This window comes from Pinus tabuliformis, chromosome 9, assembly GCF_031772625.1.
Source record: "Pinus tabuliformis cultivar Carrire ecotype Pingquan chromosome 9, CPIR1, whole genome shotgun sequence".
Classification (NCBI taxonomy): Eukaryota; Viridiplantae; Streptophyta; class Pinopsida; order Pinales; family Pinaceae; genus Pinus; species Pinus tabuliformis.
The window spans coordinates 1210365212-1210383020 of record NC_142307.1 but is presented as its reverse complement, the minus strand read 5'-3'; the positions used below and the strand labels follow the sequence as shown (position 1 = coordinate 1210383020).

At 34.4% G+C, this 17809-nt stretch overlaps 1 pseudogene; it reads left to right on the top strand.

The window, feature by feature from the left end:
- Window positions 1-942: 942 nt before the first annotated feature.
- LOC149152895 ((S)-8-oxocitronellyl enol synthase CYC2 pseudogene) lies at window positions 943-2350 on the top strand (annotated as a pseudogene).
- Window positions 2351-17809: the final 15459 nt, after the last annotated feature.

Below are 17809 nucleotides of genomic sequence, written 5' to 3'. Positions count from 1 at the left end.
TTGATTTCTTCTTTACACTCATGACAACAAAGACATACTTTTGACATTCTAAATTAAGGTTTATGACCTCTTTAAAATATCTCAATTTCATTTTTCCATATAATTTTTTTTTGCATCATATTTTCTCTTTAAATATTAATACAATAATACTTTTAATATTATTCTTATTTTATAAAGTGATCCTTCATTTACCCACATTGGTTTAGTTGAAAAATAAACATCTTTATTTATACCTTATGTCAAATCATTATGGCTGGAATTTAAAGCAACTTTAAAATATTGTGTCTTTTAATATTGTTTAACTTATTTTATATATTACATATTTGATTTTAACTATTTTCCATTTTAAAAAATACAATTTTTTAAAACATATACATATTTTAATTTTAATTTTGAAATTATATATGATAATACCATATCGCTCTCCACAAGTCTTTAGAAATATTACAATGTGAAAAAGGGCAGTAACAACCTTTCTATGTTAAATCCAGAGGAAAACTCGGGAAGCTCAGTCCTGTGTGTCAACTTGTGCAATATCAACTCCGAGTTTCACGACAAGTTGCATAAGCAGAGGGAAGACTTGCGAAGTAGAGCATTGACAAATCGAAAAGGATGGGATTGGATTACGCCAGCTTCCATCGAAGCACGCTGCATGCCACCTTGCTCTCAATTTAAAATCTCCAAGAAAAACAAAGGCAACGTTGTCATAGGAGAGGCTTCGAGGGTCGTGACAGGCAGGTAGCCAGCCATGCAGGCATTCTAATTATTATTATAAAATAATAATTTGGAAGCCTTCGCTTTGATCATTTAAACTCATTTGACGGCATGGGGATCATAATTCGTCATTTCTGCCAGCAAGAAGTGAGCAATGGGCGTTGAAATAATATAAATTCAGCGCTCTGTATGAAATAACAGGGGCAGATTTTCTTGAATATGGAAGAAATGGATATTGCGTTGAGAGGAAGGAGCAAAGAGCAAGTTGATGATCATGCAGATGACCACGAGAAGTCGCTGCAGGTGGCGCTGGTAGCTGGGGTAACAGGCCTAGTGGGGACTGCTCTTGCAGAGATTCTGGTCAAGGCCGGATGGAAAGTATATGGAATTGCACGGCTGCCTATGCAACATCACTGCTTTGAAGAAAAAGTCGCTCACAAAATCCAATTCATAGCTTGTGATTTGGCGGACAGAAATGAGACGCTGGCCAAGATCTCCCTTCTTTCAGACGTGACCCATGTCTTCTGGGTCACCTGGGCCGCCCATTTCGCAGACGATTCAATGGAGCATTATCAAGAAAATCGCGACATGTTTTGCAATGCACTCGACGCTCTCTTACCCGTTGCCGGAGGCCTAAAGCACATTTGCCTGCAGACGGGAACAAAGCATTATCACGCCCTCGGCTTCCCGCTGCCCGGGCCGCAGGATCTTCCTCTGAGAGAAGATACCCCTCGCCTGCCAAACGCCTATAATTTCTATTATGCCCTCGAGGATGTGCTCTTACAAAGTGCCAAGAAGAAAGAGGGCCGCCTCACCTGGTCTGTGCACCGCCCAGGCATCATTTTCGGCCAATCTGCCCGATCTTTCATAAATGCGATCGGGAGCCTGGCGGTTTATGCCACAATCTGCAAGTTTCTTGCGTTGCCCTTCGTGTTTCCGGGAAGCCGGGCCTGCTGGGAAGAGGCATACATGGATGCCTCCGATGCTGAGCTTGTTGCCGAGCAGCAAGTGTGGGCTGCCACTGATGTTACAGCTCGGAATCAGGCATTCAATGCTGTTAATGGATATGCCTTCACCTGGAAGCAGCTGTGGCCTGTTTTGGCTGCCAAATTTGGACTGCAATTGCCGCCGCTTCCGGACATGGTGGACGAATCTCTGAGCCTCGTGGAGATTATGTGTGATAAGGGGCCTGTGTGGGATGAGATTGTTCGCCTTAATCTTCTGTGCCCGACAAGAATTGAGGATCTGGCAAATTGGTGGTTTCTGGACGCTCTTTTGAGGTGTCCCTTCAAGCTTTTGGCGAGCACTGAGAAGTGCAGGGATCATGGATTTTGCAGTACGAAGGATACTGAGTCGTCTCTTGGTTACTGGATTGACAAGATGAGGGATGGGAGGCTCCTTCCATGAATTATTCAATGTTGTCTGTTAGTATGAGTATACAAGGAATTCACCGGCCACTGTACAGAAATAAATTCTAAGGGCATGTGAGTAGGAAAATAAGTTCAGGTCAGTATTGTTGCGAGTAATTGTTTCTACGCGTCTATTCAGTCAAGGTGTCTCCTTTTAGTCCTTTTAGTTCGGTAAGGGTCGATAGGAACCCCATCCGGTGTAGATCACTTCGTTTATGTGAAATTAAGTTCCTATTTAAGTTTAAGTTGTATTAAATGTTCAAATTTTATTATAAAAGGTTTTAAATTTACGGAAAAGATATTGAAAAACTGTAATTTTAAGTCTCATTTAAAAATGTTTTTTAGCTTATTTTCTGATTTAATTTGTCCAGAATTTGGGATTCATTGAAATTATAAGTTTGATAGGTGAACTCTTCACAATCTAAGTGAGAGATTTTTGAGCGTGCTAAATTCATATATACAATCAAAAAACTAAATTAAACAACACAAATCAAAATTTACTACAAATTTTTTCGTTGTATTCCTAGGAAAAATTCTTTCCAAACTCCAAAAAATCACACTTAAATACTACTCCTATTGAAAATAAAAACAGTTAATAAAAAAAACTTATTCCTACAAAAATAATATTAATAATTAAAATTTTCCATTTTATATTAAATTAGTATTTATTCAATTATAATATTAATTATAATTTATATAAACATTAAAAATTATAATATTAATTATAATATATATAAACATTAAAACAATGCATGACATATTTTTAATATTCAATTTTAATGGTTATTAGCTTTTATATAAATACTAAACAAAAAAAATTAAGAAAAAAACATAATAATTATTGAATTGAGGTTTTTGTGAATATTTTTGGCGATAGTCACATCAAAATTCATTTGTAGATGCATTTAGAACCAACAAGTGTGATTCATTGTGAGGACAAGATGAAGAACCAGATCATGATAAATTAAATAGAGAGATTGATCATTCAAATGGCTAGAAAGAAACAACTAATTTTGGCCAAAGGAAACGACTACAATTGACTACAATTGACTAGACCAACAAGAAATGGCTAAACGGCTACAATTGACTGGACTAGGTCAAGAGTTGAAAAAAGCTTATTAATTAGTTAGTTAATTAATTAATCGGTTAATTTGTGAGATTTAATTATTTTTAAGTAACTAAAATTATTCATGACCCTCAATTAAGAACATTAAAATTTTTGTTCTCTTTTCAATTTCAAACTAAATAAACTATATGTGAAAACTTATATTATTATTGCATAAATTAAGGTAAAAATATAAGTTTATTAATTAAATAATTAATTAGTTAAATTAAATTAGTTAACCACCGTATATTTACTTAAATAGATATGCATTATCTTTTTTAATTTAAATAAAATAAATTTATATAAATACACATATATATGAAGGATTATGGGATAAGCTTGGGATAATTTTTTATTAAATAATTAATTAAATAGATGATTTTGTATGCGTTACTAAAACTATTGTGGGATAATTAGCAATTGCACTAGATGTTGTAAGACATAATTTCGAGAAGAATCGTGACATATAAAAGATCATTGAATATAAAAAATAGCAAACAAAATACCATTCAAAGCTAGAATATAAATAGAAATCACTTAGATTATGTCAAATTTATAGATTCTATAACCTTTTCAACACATATTGCCTCTCAATATTCAAAGATGCTCTTTCAAGTTCCAATAGCAAATATTTGATAAAAAATATACTATTTTTCAATATTGAATCGTCTCACTTGATCAAAAGGTTAGAGTCTTACTACTTTCTCTTAAGGTGATTGGATTTGTCTTTGCTTTGTTGCTTAACTTATTTAGGGAATTTCTTATTTTAGGAATTTGGATTGGTTTGTGACATAGGAGGTTTACTCAAAGTTTTTTTCAAAAATGACAAATTCAAAATTTACCATTAGATGAACTAGTTTAAAATAGAGCTACGAAATAAATAAATATATCAATAAAGTTGAATAAATAGATATATCAATAAAGTTGGTCCCTCACATAAGAACTTTACACTGTTTGATAGTCTTAAACTTGTTACTTCTCCAAATCTATCTGGAAGCATGAAAAAATTACCTATTTAAGATTTTTCTACCCAAAACGTTTTTCTTTAAATTATGTTAACTTACTTTTTTTCTATCCATCCAATTTTTCTACCCAAAAAATATTTCTTTAAATTATATTAACTTGTTTTTTTTCCATTCAATATTTTTTACCCAAAAAATGTTTAAATATTTCTTTAAATTAGGAGTCGTGTTCTTGATGGTGGAAATGGATTCAGCACCATCAAAAACATCTAGGACACCTAAAATTTCCAAGTTTAACAACTATAACTTGGATTTACAAAAATCTTTGCCAGATTTTCTCTAAATATGACCGGAATTTCCATAACTTTCCAGGAAACTCCTCCGCCTCATTAGAATACGTGCTTAAATTATATTAATTTGTTTTTTCCATCTAATCCCAAAAAATATTTTTTTTAATTATATTAACTTAATTTTTTCCTATTACCTTTTTTTATCCCTCAGTTTTCGTACCTTTAACCTTATAAAAATGAAACAATAAATATAAAATTAAGCCCTTCTCAATGTTAAAAGCAACAGAGTATATAAAGCTGACTCCTCTTAAAGGTTCATTCTATTTTCAACTACTTGCCAACAAATATCAATCAATTGTAACTAATGCAGAAATATTCCCACTAGGTCAACCATACTCACAATGATGTAATATCCAAAATTGACATTTAATCTTAATCTTAGAATTCTTTACGGGCCATCCCAAACACAAGACAAATATCAATCAATTGTAATTAACGAAGAAATATTCTCACTTGGTCCACCATATTGACAACGATGTAATATCCAACATTGACATAATAATTTTAATCTTGGAATTCTTTGCGGGCCAACCCAAGCACAAGATGCCAGTAACTTCTTGGAATTTGCTTCAATGCTCACCTGGAATTGGACTCTCAACCGTTTCATTAATGCAGAAGTTGTCCTCCCACTAAACCCTAATCTCTGAATTTTAGCAACACTTCCAAGTTCCATTTGCTAGAGTAATTTAGTGGGCAAAGTTCAATTAAGGCTTTCTCTATTTTGCGATTTAATGTTATCGTTATTTGTAATTTTAAGTACCTCATTGATGCTTCCATCGATCAACAAATTATTGTGCAAACAATATAACATAATAGCATAATAAGGAAGTCCTCTAGTCAACAAAAACCTCATCCATCAATGTTTTAATAGCATAATAAGGAACGCAAAAATAAATAAAAATTAGTTTGTTTAAATGTCTTATGTTTTTGTCTATATGTCTTTTTTTTTTAAATTTGAGGATACACTTTTTGGTGAGATCAATATTTTTTTGTTGTTTGAAATGCATTTTTCAAATGTGTAAATGAATTCAAAGCCATTAAAAAGCTAGAGACACTTAGCTACACAATTTTAACAACTCAAATATGCCATTTAAACAATGTTTTTATCAAAATTTAGAAAAAAACTCATAAGAAATTATACCCAAATAAAAACAAAAACATTGAATGTTTAGACTTAACTCTTTTAAAAATAATGTTTTTAATTTAAAATAAACTATTCATATATAATTGGTCTTTAAAGATCTTTAGATATTAAAGAGGATCTATAGATATATATCAACTTGGGAATTATTTGGCATCTTAACTGTTAAATATAATTAAAAAAATTATAATACTTCTTATAATAACCAATTTATTTTCATATCTATTTAAAATATTATTATAAAATTTAAAATTCTATAGATTACTCGAGTTGATCAACAGATAACACTGCTCACTCTAACATTTAATATTTCCCAATAATACAAACCAAATTTAAAATACTTCAAGAAAACAAAAATGAAAATTATGACTACCTTTAAATACACCATAATATGTTTCAAAGAGATCGTTCCATAATATGTTCGATTATTAGTGAGCTCAATAAAACAGTAAATGAAATCCAATTATGGCTGAGCCAAGGTCTAATATGTTATACTATTTACTACAACAACACATGGAAATGTACACTTGTATGAAGAATTTTCATGCTGGTAAAACATAATGGTTTGCATTCCTTTAAATGAAGCTGATACACATAATCAAAAGCAATCAACATCAAATTCAACACAAAGTTGATTGATCTCCATTAAATTGATCCAATGACAGTTAAAAGCAACTCACATCAAATTAAACAGAAAGTTGATTGATCTCAAGCATAAAATTTACATTTCATGACCATCTACCTAAGAGCATGAACATGGTGAGGATCCTGCAAATAATGTCGGCCTCTTTGTGATTGATCTTGGGCTAGTATACTGCTGCTTTTGAAGTGAAGAAACTGTGCCCAAATAAGATTTTCAGCTTATACTGTCACCAACAAAGCTTCACCCCAGTGAACTGGGAACAGTTTGCTTTAACCACATTGAAACATATATTTAGGGCATACTGGTTATAAAAATATCAAGATATATACAATAATGGCCAACCTTTCGACACACACACATCTAAGATCTGTCAAAACCTAGCACATTCATACTCTTCTTCTGATTATCTGGTTTCCTTTGAAGATCTATGGCAGCGCCCCCTAATATAACAGGAATTCTTTTTGCAGGTAGTCATCCTCCATAATTGCCCGCTCAGGATTCATCAGAACATTCGAAATTTGGACTGTTTGAGGTATCTGCAATTGGAGAATGGAGATATTGAGAAACTCTTAGTCCAAGGCTAATAATGTCTGATTTAGGAGGTTATTTACGGCAACGAAGCATGGAATTGTATACTTGTATAAATAATTTTCATGCTGGTAAAACATAATGGTTTTCATTCCTCTAAATGAAGCTAATACACATAATCAAAAGCAATCAACATCAAATTCAACACCAAGTTGATTGATCTCCATTAAACTGATCTAGTGATAGTCAAAAGAAACCGACATCAAATTCAACAAAAAGTTGATTGATCTCAAGCATAAAAGTTACATCCCATGACCATCTGCCTAAGAGCATGAACATAGTGAGGATCCTGCAAATAATGTTGGCCTCTTTGTGATAGACCTTGGGCTAGTATACTGCTTTTGAAGTGAAGAAATTGTGCCCAAATAAGATTTTCAACTTATATTCTCACCAACAAAGCTTCACCCCAGTGAACTGGGAACGGTTTGCTTTAACCACATTGAAACATATATTTAGGGCATACTGGTTACAAAAGATCAAGATATATACAATAATAGGAAACCTTTCGACACACACACAAGATATGTCAAAACCTAGCACATTCATACTCTGCTTCTGATTATCTGGTTTCCTTTGAAGATCTATGGCATTGCCCCCTAATATAACATGAAAAAGTTTTGTAGGTAGTCATCCTCCATAAGTGCCCACTTAGGATTCATCAGAACATTCAAAATTTGGACTGTTTGAGGTATCTGCAATCGGAGAATGGAGATATTGAGCAGCGCTTAGTCCAAGGCTAATAATGTCTGATTTAGGAGGTTCAAATTTGCGACATTGCGAGTAGCTTTATTTTTGTTTTATAGAAGGCCACCTTAGAACAAACCCAATGTAGGTTAAACATTGGAAACTATAAAACTAAGGCGTAATTTATGCATCTTCAATGTTGTCCCCTAATTTGTGGTATTGTAGATCTTTTCAATTTGTACTTAGGAAGCTGGGAAGCCAAAAGTAACTCCACACTTATATGAAACCCACATTTTTAAAGTCACATGGAAGGCTCACACAAGCTGCCTACAAAGAACAAAAAGGAGGAGTTTCTGCAAAAGCAATAACAAAACTGCCTATCAAGATAACTTGGACCAGGAGATGGTTCCAGTAAAAAAACTACAACATCTACACAAAGCAAAATGCACCTATTTCTTTTATAAATATCCCTGGATACACACAAGGCACTATCAAATAGACTATTCTATTCCAAATCAAAGATTTCTTCAGACAAAATATCATCCCCCCAACCCCAACTCGCTTACATCGCTGACTGTTATCTCCCCAACCAGCAGAACACCATAAATAATTACACGAATAAAATATATGATCACAAGGGTATATATGGAAGCATATCAGTATCAGTGGTCACTATTGTAAAAACAGAAAAAAAGAATGTCTATTAGGACCCATAGGCACTGATGTGAAAATGATAAGGATAATGCCTAGGAGTCTGAAGAATACAGGCGAGAGATAGGAGGCCTAATAAGCTCTAAGTAAGGGGTTTCAGTCCTGAGCCCTGAACTTTACCACAATTAATTAGAAAATAAATGAAAAGTACCTAGGAGGATCTGTAAGGGTTGTTTCAATAAAACAAAGAGTGATGCCTATTGGGATCAGGATATATAGGGATCACTATGAACACTGAAAACATAAGAAGAATTCCATCGGCATCAACAGACATAACAATAAGAGGAATACTTATCAATTTCAGCAATCCCCATTGCAAAACAATGAAAGGAATACCTATCTGCACAGAGCAGGGTTGGTACAACACTACTTACCATCAATGTAACTAAACTGCTTGCAGTGGCTAATGGATCCTTGAATGGCACTTTGTACTTCCATCAATGTGCTCTCACTATTCCCAAGTCCATTCCTTACAATGAAATATGACTTAATCCACGATGTTAAACAAAATTTCGAATGTGAAGTTGAATAGTCATTCAAATACGTGGATGGTTAAAACATCAAAATCCTACCTCTGTTAAAATAATTTTAGTCAAAGTCTGGACTTCTCCATGATCGATTTCTCATAATCAAATTGGGAAGAAGATTGGTATAAAAAGTCTCTAAGGACTGTCACACAGTTGTACAATTTTAATTAGAAATGATTTTACAATACACTGATGGTTAATAAATCTTACAATGGTCTCAACTTCTTAAATTGGTGTGTGAATTGACTAAAAATGGCACCTCCACAATAATCCATTCTGTGCCCTCTGCAACGTTGTATTAATAGAAAGATTAGAAGAAGTATTAATACAAATTTCAATGCTTACTTCGTCGAGGCCTCTGGGGGCCCATCGCAGAGCATTTATTTATCGGAGGCACCATGTATTTGTTGAGATCTTCTTTGAAATTTGAAAGGCGTGGCCGATGGGCGGATAAATGGTGTGCAGGGAGCCGACGCTGGGTTGCGACCGAGCGAGAGCTTTGAAGGGCTTTGTTTTAGCAAAGCATTTCTTATCCCAGGGGCAGCGATCGAGCGAGAGCTTTTGAAGGGCTCTGTTTTAGTAGAGCATTTCTTATCCCAGGGGCAGTGGGTTTGGTTATTCGATTAGTTTTTGTAACTGACTCATAATTGTTTTAATCCGATGGCGTAGACCATTTTAATCGTCTAACACTAAAATCAACGTTGAACGACCGAACAAGTGGCATGGGAGGGGAGTTGGTTTGAGAGGGAAATGCCTTATGGCGTAAATATAGATTAAATGTGTATCAAATAATAAATAAATTAGTTAATATTTTTATTAAGTTTATATAATTTAAATATGTCTTTTTATAATTCTTTATGTTTATAAATAAAATTATTAATTAAAGAAATTTTATTAAGAACCTAACTTAATAATTATTAAGGGAAGACTTGTGTCTTCTTAATTTTAATTTTTTATGAAAGAAAATATATGAATAAGTAAAGGTGAAGAGAACCAAGCAAAAATAAATAATAAATCAAAAGAGAAGGGAACATAGGGGAATTCAAACAATTCAGAAGCCGAGGGAGTAAAACAAGAAAGGAAACAAGAGGAAAGGGCGCTAATCTTCCAACCATCATCTTTGTTGAGATTTCTCGGCCTTCTTTCAATTTCTATGGCCTCCGTCAATTTACGGCGATGAAAATGAGCAATATTAGCCATAACCTTGGCCTCCTCAATACATATATGATGCTTGGTCTTCTTTGCATGCTCTGCCAAGGCTGAAGACCAAGACCGTATCCTCACATCAATACGAGATCAATCAAATTTATTATAAAAATGACATTTTGTAATTTAATATAATTGAAATATTGTATAAGAAAATAACATTTACATTTTTCTCTTTAATTTAAAATATAATATTATATTTTTATAATTTGGTATGATAAAATATTTTTATAAAAAGTATTTCTAAGTTAACATATTATTGACGAGTTAAAGAGGTTTGGAAGTTTATATTTTGACACATGTTTTGAAAAATTGAAATTGAAATTTAATGTGGGTATACTCAATGCATTTTAAGAGAATATTTTTCATCTTTATCTTTCTCGGTTCTACAAATATAACAAATTCTATCAACCCACAATGTTTTAAAATTATTGAATGCCTTATTCTAATTAGGAACTCATAGGAGTTTCTCTTAGTTTAGGGATGTTAATTTTCTTCTTTACACTAATTAAAATAAAGAGATAGTTTTGATATTCTAGATTAGATTTGATCACTTCCTTCTATTGTCTTAATTTTCTAGCACCTCTTTTATACTCTAATTATGTATTGCACCATAGTTTCTTATTAAATTTAGATGTAACAATATTTTTAACATTATCATTATTCTATCAAGTCTTCCCCAATTCCTCAATGATTTGGCTAACACTTGGCATATTTATTCCAATCACCCTTGTCTTTGTAGGTGGTTTTGACTGGAATAGCCATTTGTCTTCCATGTTATTTATCTTATTCCTATACATTAAGTACCTAGTGATAGCCACATTATTGATGGGGTAAAAACTCATTTATGAGGAGGATAAGATAGGGTGTTTTGAATTTAATTTTAAGATTATAAGTTCTAGAATAGTTTTAGATTTTCTCTATATTTATCCATGATTCTTTGGATAGGTTACAAGCCCAAAATTCACGACCATATAAAATAACAAGAATAATGAGAGTCTCAAATAGGAATTTATTCTTATCTCAGAGTGAAATATCCACTGATTTATAGTTACTTTTAGGGCCATAATAATCTTACTACCCTCCATTTATCCTTTACTCAATGTTATAGTTCCAATTAATCTTGTGATGAAGATCAATTTAGAGATATTTGTATAAAATCACTTCCTCCAAAATCATGTTGTCATACACAAATTAACATAAGTAATATTTTTGTATTTGACTATAATAAACTTTTTTTTATCAGTGTTGGAAGTCATGGATGCACTAGAGCATAAATCCCTGATAACTTTTTGTTGCTTATCAAGATCATAGGAACACCTCACAAAAAGAAAAATATTGTTGAGATATTGAGGAATGATTATGATTATTTTGGCTAGAGTTGTGATAACATAATCTAATTCTTTCAAACAGTCTTCCAATTTTTCAATATACATGTCAAAAATGGTGGGGAACATGAGGCAACCTTGCTTAAGTCCTATATTACAACTAATTTCTTCCAACCAACCATAAAAGTTTCTAAGCTTACAAATAAAATTCTCATATGATCTTATTGCAACAATTGTCAACTTGAAAGGGTTACATTGACGATGATGTTGAATACACGAATAACAATGGCGACATTGGCAATGACAATGATAGTGATAATGATGATGATGAACATGGTCACAATCAAATTGGTCTATCTAACCTTGAGAAGGTAAACAATTGCTTGGAGCTTTTTAGAAATTTATTTATGTGCTAAAAAAGAATTAAGAGAAGCATTCCATGGTCACCATAGTTTTGTTAAGCTACAAGGTTACAAAGGTTGGTCATGCAACAAATATTTTGAAACCAAGATCTAATCTCAGTATATGAAGGCCATTCTAAGAAAAAGTATTTTTCATCTTCAATCTCCTATTGTCAGAAAGGTAATAGATTATTTTGTTCGAAGTTGTTTTGGGAATTGACCTACCGATTAGGTGCTCAAAATTAGGCTAAAAAATCAAAGTGTCAGAATCTTGATAAACTTAGCTTCATATCGATGAAATTTTCATACAGATTCCAACAGTGTGAATGACACTCAAATCCAAGCTCATATGCAGAAGTTAGAGCAAGTCAAAGTTCATGTTTTACTTGGACACATGGAAGGATTGGATGATGTGGCAAGGTCCTTCAGCAAATGAGGGGGTGCCAAGTGGCGAGCTGCTACTGGCCCTGCCTGTCACAAATCTCAATCGCAGACGGGTCGATGTTAAAAATCAACCCCAAAACAGTGAAGGTGAGATGCAATAAGGCAGACAGGAAGGCTTTCAAGAATCGGCTAGAGGCGCAATGCGATGGATTGCAATTGCACATCGGTGAAGGGAGGTGTTATAGAATTGGACCCTGGCAGGTTTGGGTTGTAATGCGATATCACAAATCAAAACACGGTGCAAAATCTCGCATATACAAGGCCCCGGTACTCTGCCGATTGCAAAAGGATCCTGGACGCGATACATTTATAAGCTCTAGTAAAGAGTTATGTCGGGTCTGCCAAATCACAATCGCATATCGCCCTCCTGGTTCATAATCCATAAGACCGCAGGACTCCATCGATTTTGATTTGTGATGGATAGTCGGTGCTGACTGATTATGGCCTGCCACACAGCAAAATTCTCGCTCAGTTAGTAGATTTTTGGAGAAAAATTGTGGGTTCCTGTTAGACGTGGAGAAATTTGTGGAACGAATAGTGGGAAAACAAGAAGAGGTCATAAATTCTTCATATTCTCACCAAATTCTAGGTAAAAAGACTCTAGATAACCATTTTTGGACATTTCAGACTGTTGGGAGTAGGTTTCAGAAGCATTTGAACATTGTAAACACATATTTTTACACTTTTGAAAATAATAGAGAGGCCCAAGCCATTGGAAGATGGAACAAGGAGATGTAATCCATGAGGGGTGAACTACTTTATCATGTGCTTGTTGTAATGTGTTTTTTATGATGTTTTGTACATGTTTATGTTGTTGTTCAATTTCTGGTTTATGTCAAATTGCTCATTAAATTAACATAAAAACTCTTCATTTTACTTGAAAAAATTAATGAATCCTTAAGCACAATGAAAGAATTTTGTTTATAATCTAAGGAAGATCTTAGCACTGCAAACTAATATTCTAAATCAAATCAATTTGGTATCAGAGAACTAGGGTTTGCTTTGTGAAAGAAGGATTTAATTGTTTGCAAGTTTATGTCATGATTACAAGGTTAAAACTCAAAATAGGTGAAGGAAAGCTGGTTGGAAGACCTGAAGTTGGGTCAAGGGGAAGGAGAGAAAGGTTGCCACAATCTCTAGCACTAGTTTAGCCTCAAGTTGCAGTTGAGACTCTAGAGATCATGTCTCATGAAGCAGAACCTATAAACATGATAGAAGATGATAAGACCTCCAAAAAGGCTTTCTTTGATATGAGAGAGATGGTGAGGGTCCTATATGAAGAGAGGAATAGTAGGTTGAAAGGGGAAAGTTCCAAACCTTCCAAAGGAGAAGGCTCTTTAGGAGGAGGTAATGGAAATGGAGACAAACCTCCACCCTCTCCACCATATTCTTCATCTTCTTCTTCACAAGCATCTCCACCCTCTTCCACTAACACAACCCTTACTCATACTCATCATCATTCTTCAAAAGGAACTGGTAAATATCATTTTTTAAAACTCGATGTTAAAGTCGAGTTTCCCATGTATAATGGTGAAGTGAATGCATAAAATCTTGATAATTGTATTTCTTCAGTTGGAGGTCTATTGCAAGATTAAAAACCTTCAATAGGATTACATAAAGATTTAGTTAGCTTCCTTGAGAATGGAGGGTGCAACACTAGTATGGTGGGAATCAAAGACCCAAGAGGAGATTAAAAACCACGGTAAGATGTCTATTCCTTGGAATGATTTCATTGTTGAAATCAAAAGACAATTCTACCCTCTAGCTTATATATAGAAATCCATAAAGAATTGGCAGAACTTTAGACAACTTAAAGGTCAAAATGTGATAGATTACACCCAAGGATTCAAAAAAAGGACTTTGATGGTAGGTGTATATTTTCAATCACATGACACATTGTTGAAGTACATAGGGGTTTTACACAGTTACCTTAGGCATACTATCTTAATTTTTAATCCCAGTAATCTAGATGATGTGTGTGTGCAAGCCACTCATCTTGAGGCAAGAGGGAAAAACATCTTAGAAGAAGGTAGTAAAAAGTCATTTAACGATAAAGAGAAAGAAAAGGGTTTCAAGGGGAAGAAAAATGCATCCATTAAAAAGGAAGGAGAGAAAACAATCTGTAAACATTGTTCCAGAGAGGATCACGATGAAGCTCACTGTTAGAAGCTTCATCCCAAAATGAAACCAAAGAAATTCAACAACAAAGGAAAAGAAAAGACTATGTAATCACTCAAGAAGAGGATTTGGGATCCGAATCGGGTGATGGAACAAAAATCACAACGATGGGGTTTCAAGGAAAGGAATCCATTGCCAACACTATTTCTTCAAACTCACATAATGAAACTCCAAATGAAAAGAGGAGAATAGAATTGTTTCACATAAGAGTGACATCAAAACATAACAAGATTGATATATTGTTTGATAGCGGCTCTCAGGCCAATCTTATCTCAGAAAACATTGTCAAGAGTTTAAATCTTGAAATTGTTCCACATCATAAACAATATCCGCTTGGATGGGTGTGTCAAAATGCACAATTGCAGGTTATGAGAAAGTGTAAGATGAGATTCGCCATCGCTGCAAAATTCATAGATGAAGTGGAGCTTGACATTGTGCCATTAGATATCTGTGGCATCGTTTTGGGCAACTTGTACCTTTATGATAGAAAAGATATCTTCCATCGACATGAAAACAAATATCATTTATTAAAAAATGGAGTAGAATATATTGTGAGAGCTCACAGCAAAAAAACAAATCTTTTGCTTGTTAATGGAGGGCAGATGAAATGACTGGTGAATTTAAGTAATAGTTTTGTGCTTCTCATGATGAAACCCAAAACTGATGTTGATAATGAAGCTTTTAAAGGTTGTGATTCAAATTTGAAATTTGAATTGTTTGACGTAGTTAACCAATATGATGAAATGTTTCATGAAACAAAGGGATACCTCCCAAGGGATGAATCCAACTCGAGATACAATTGCAACAAGATTTTCCTCTTCCTAACATTGGCATGTATAGGATGTCAGTGATGGAAAGCACATAAATTAAGATGCAAATCTAGGGATTGTTTAATAAAAGGATCATTTGGCCTACTCCTTTACTGTGTGGTGCACCTCTTGTTTTGGCACTCGAGAAGAATGGTAAGCATTTCCTTGAATGGGATTCAAGAAGAGGTTTCATCAAAGTAGAGTTGTTGAAGGAGATATAGGGAAGAGGAAATTCAAAACCAGACAAGGTTTGTTTGAATGACTTGTTATGATTTTCGACCTTTTCCATGTTCCTACTACTTTTACGCATGTGAAGAAAGATGTGTTGAAGCCATTTCTAGACAAGATTGTCTATTTGGATGACATTTTCATTTTCATAAAATTTCATTATGAACATGTCATGCATGAGAAAAAATACTTGATGTCGTATGTCAGGAACATTTGTTTCTGAAGATGTCAAAGTATATGTTGGATAAAAATTCTTTGATGTACTTGAGCCATGAAATTGGTTCTTCCAAGCATGTTTAGGTTCCCAAGGACTTTTTGGCAGTGTGCGTGGGGCATGGAGAAGGTGACCTGAAGTTATACCTCTCCAAGATTGATGCCATAATAGTCTATGGTGGTATTGACTCCATTCCTGTAGACACAGGTGAAGGAATCATACATCCCCATGAAGCCATAGATGCCTTTTCTCTGCTCGTAATTTACGCAGGAAGGCTCAAGACAGTCATTTGGATAAGAAGTTTTTCGGGAGACGGCCAATGTTGAAGGAGAAATTTTGTTAATTTTTCTTCTATTGTAGTTCATTTTCATTTGTTGGGAGTTGTGCAAAAGGTCTTCCAGTGGGGAGGTAAAAAACAAGAGGCATTTGATGATTTAAAAAAAAGATTAGTACAACTCGAGTACTTGCTTTTCCAAACTTGAGACAGTCATTTAAGTTTCAGGTTGTTGTATGTGACTATGCCATGGGCACAGTCATTTTTCAATGTGGTAAGCCCATTTCTTTTCATTCAAAAAATTTCGATGATAAAGTGTTTACGTTGTAGCGACAAAGGTACTTCCATTGAATGGGTTTTGTTATACTATTCCACTCGGTCAAAAGGTATAAGAAAGGTATAAATGACAAGTTTGTTGATGTAATTTCTAGGCCTATATTTTGTATAACTAATTTCCTCAAGCATCATTTTGTTTTACATGAAAGTTATGATCAGAAAACTACATACTTTCAAGATGTATATTCAAGCTTGAGTCATAGGAATCAAGTTGAGGAATTTATTTACCATTTGGATCATAATGTATTGTATCATCTTGGTAAGATGGATGTTTTTATTGATACTAACATGGACAAAGCCAAAGAGTTCATTGAATGACTCCAAATGGTACATCAAATAGTGCATGAACAACTTGAAAATGACAAAGGAAAGCACACAGCAAGGCACGATAAGCATCGTGTATATCACGAGTTCGAATTCAGTGATCAATGCATCGAAATTGGAAAGGTGAGAGAGTTGTACCCTCACCTGTTTAGCAATTGAAAGTGATCCTTTTGGGGTCCAAAAGGCTTCTAGTGGGGAGGAGTGATCAGGTGCTCAAAATTATGCTAAAAAATCAAAGTGTCAGAATATTGATAAACTTACCTTCAGATCGAAGAACTCGTCATTCTGATTCCAACTATGTAAATGACATTCAAATTCGAGCTCATATGTAGAAGTGAGAGCAAGTCAAAATTTAGGTTTGACTTGGACACATGGCAAGATTGGATGATGTGACAAGGTCCTTCAGTGAATGAGGAGGTGCCATGTGGAAAGCCACCATTGGCCCTACATGTCGCAAATCGCAATCGCAAGTGGGTTGGCATTAAAAATCAGACCTAGAACAACCAAGGTGTGATGCGATAAGGCATGCAGGAAGGCTTTTAAGAATCGGCCGGAGGTGCGACTAGATGGATCGAAATCTCACATCGGCGAAGGGAGGTGTTACAGAATCGGCCCTCGACAGGTTTGGGTTGTGATGCAATACCAAAATCACAAATCACAACATAGTGCAAAGTCCTGCATATACAAGACCCTGGTACTCCACTAATTTCGAAATGATCTTAGACGCGATACATTTATAAGCTCTAGTTAAGAGTTCCGTCCGGTCTGTCGACTTGCAATCACATATCGCTCGCCTGGTTCATAGTCCATAAGACCAAAAGAATTTGCTGATTTATAATCTCTAGTTAAGAGTTTCGACGGGTCTGTCGATTTGCAATCACATATCGCTCGCCTAGTTCACAGTCAATAAGACCAAAAGACTTTGCTGATTGTGATTTGCGATGGACAGTTGGTGCTGATGGATTATTACCCGCCGTGCGGAAAAATTATCCCTCGGTTAGCAGATTTTTGGAGAGAAATTGTGGGTTCCTATCGGATGTAGAATAATTTTTGGAACAAATAGTGGGAAAACTAGGAGATTTCATAAATGCTTTATTTTTTCATCAATTTGGAAGCACAAATGAGCTAGATAGCCATTTTTGGACATTCTAGACTGATGGGAGTAGGTTTCAGAAGCATTTCAGCATTGTAAACACATCTTTTTACACTTTTGAGCATAATAGAGACACCTTA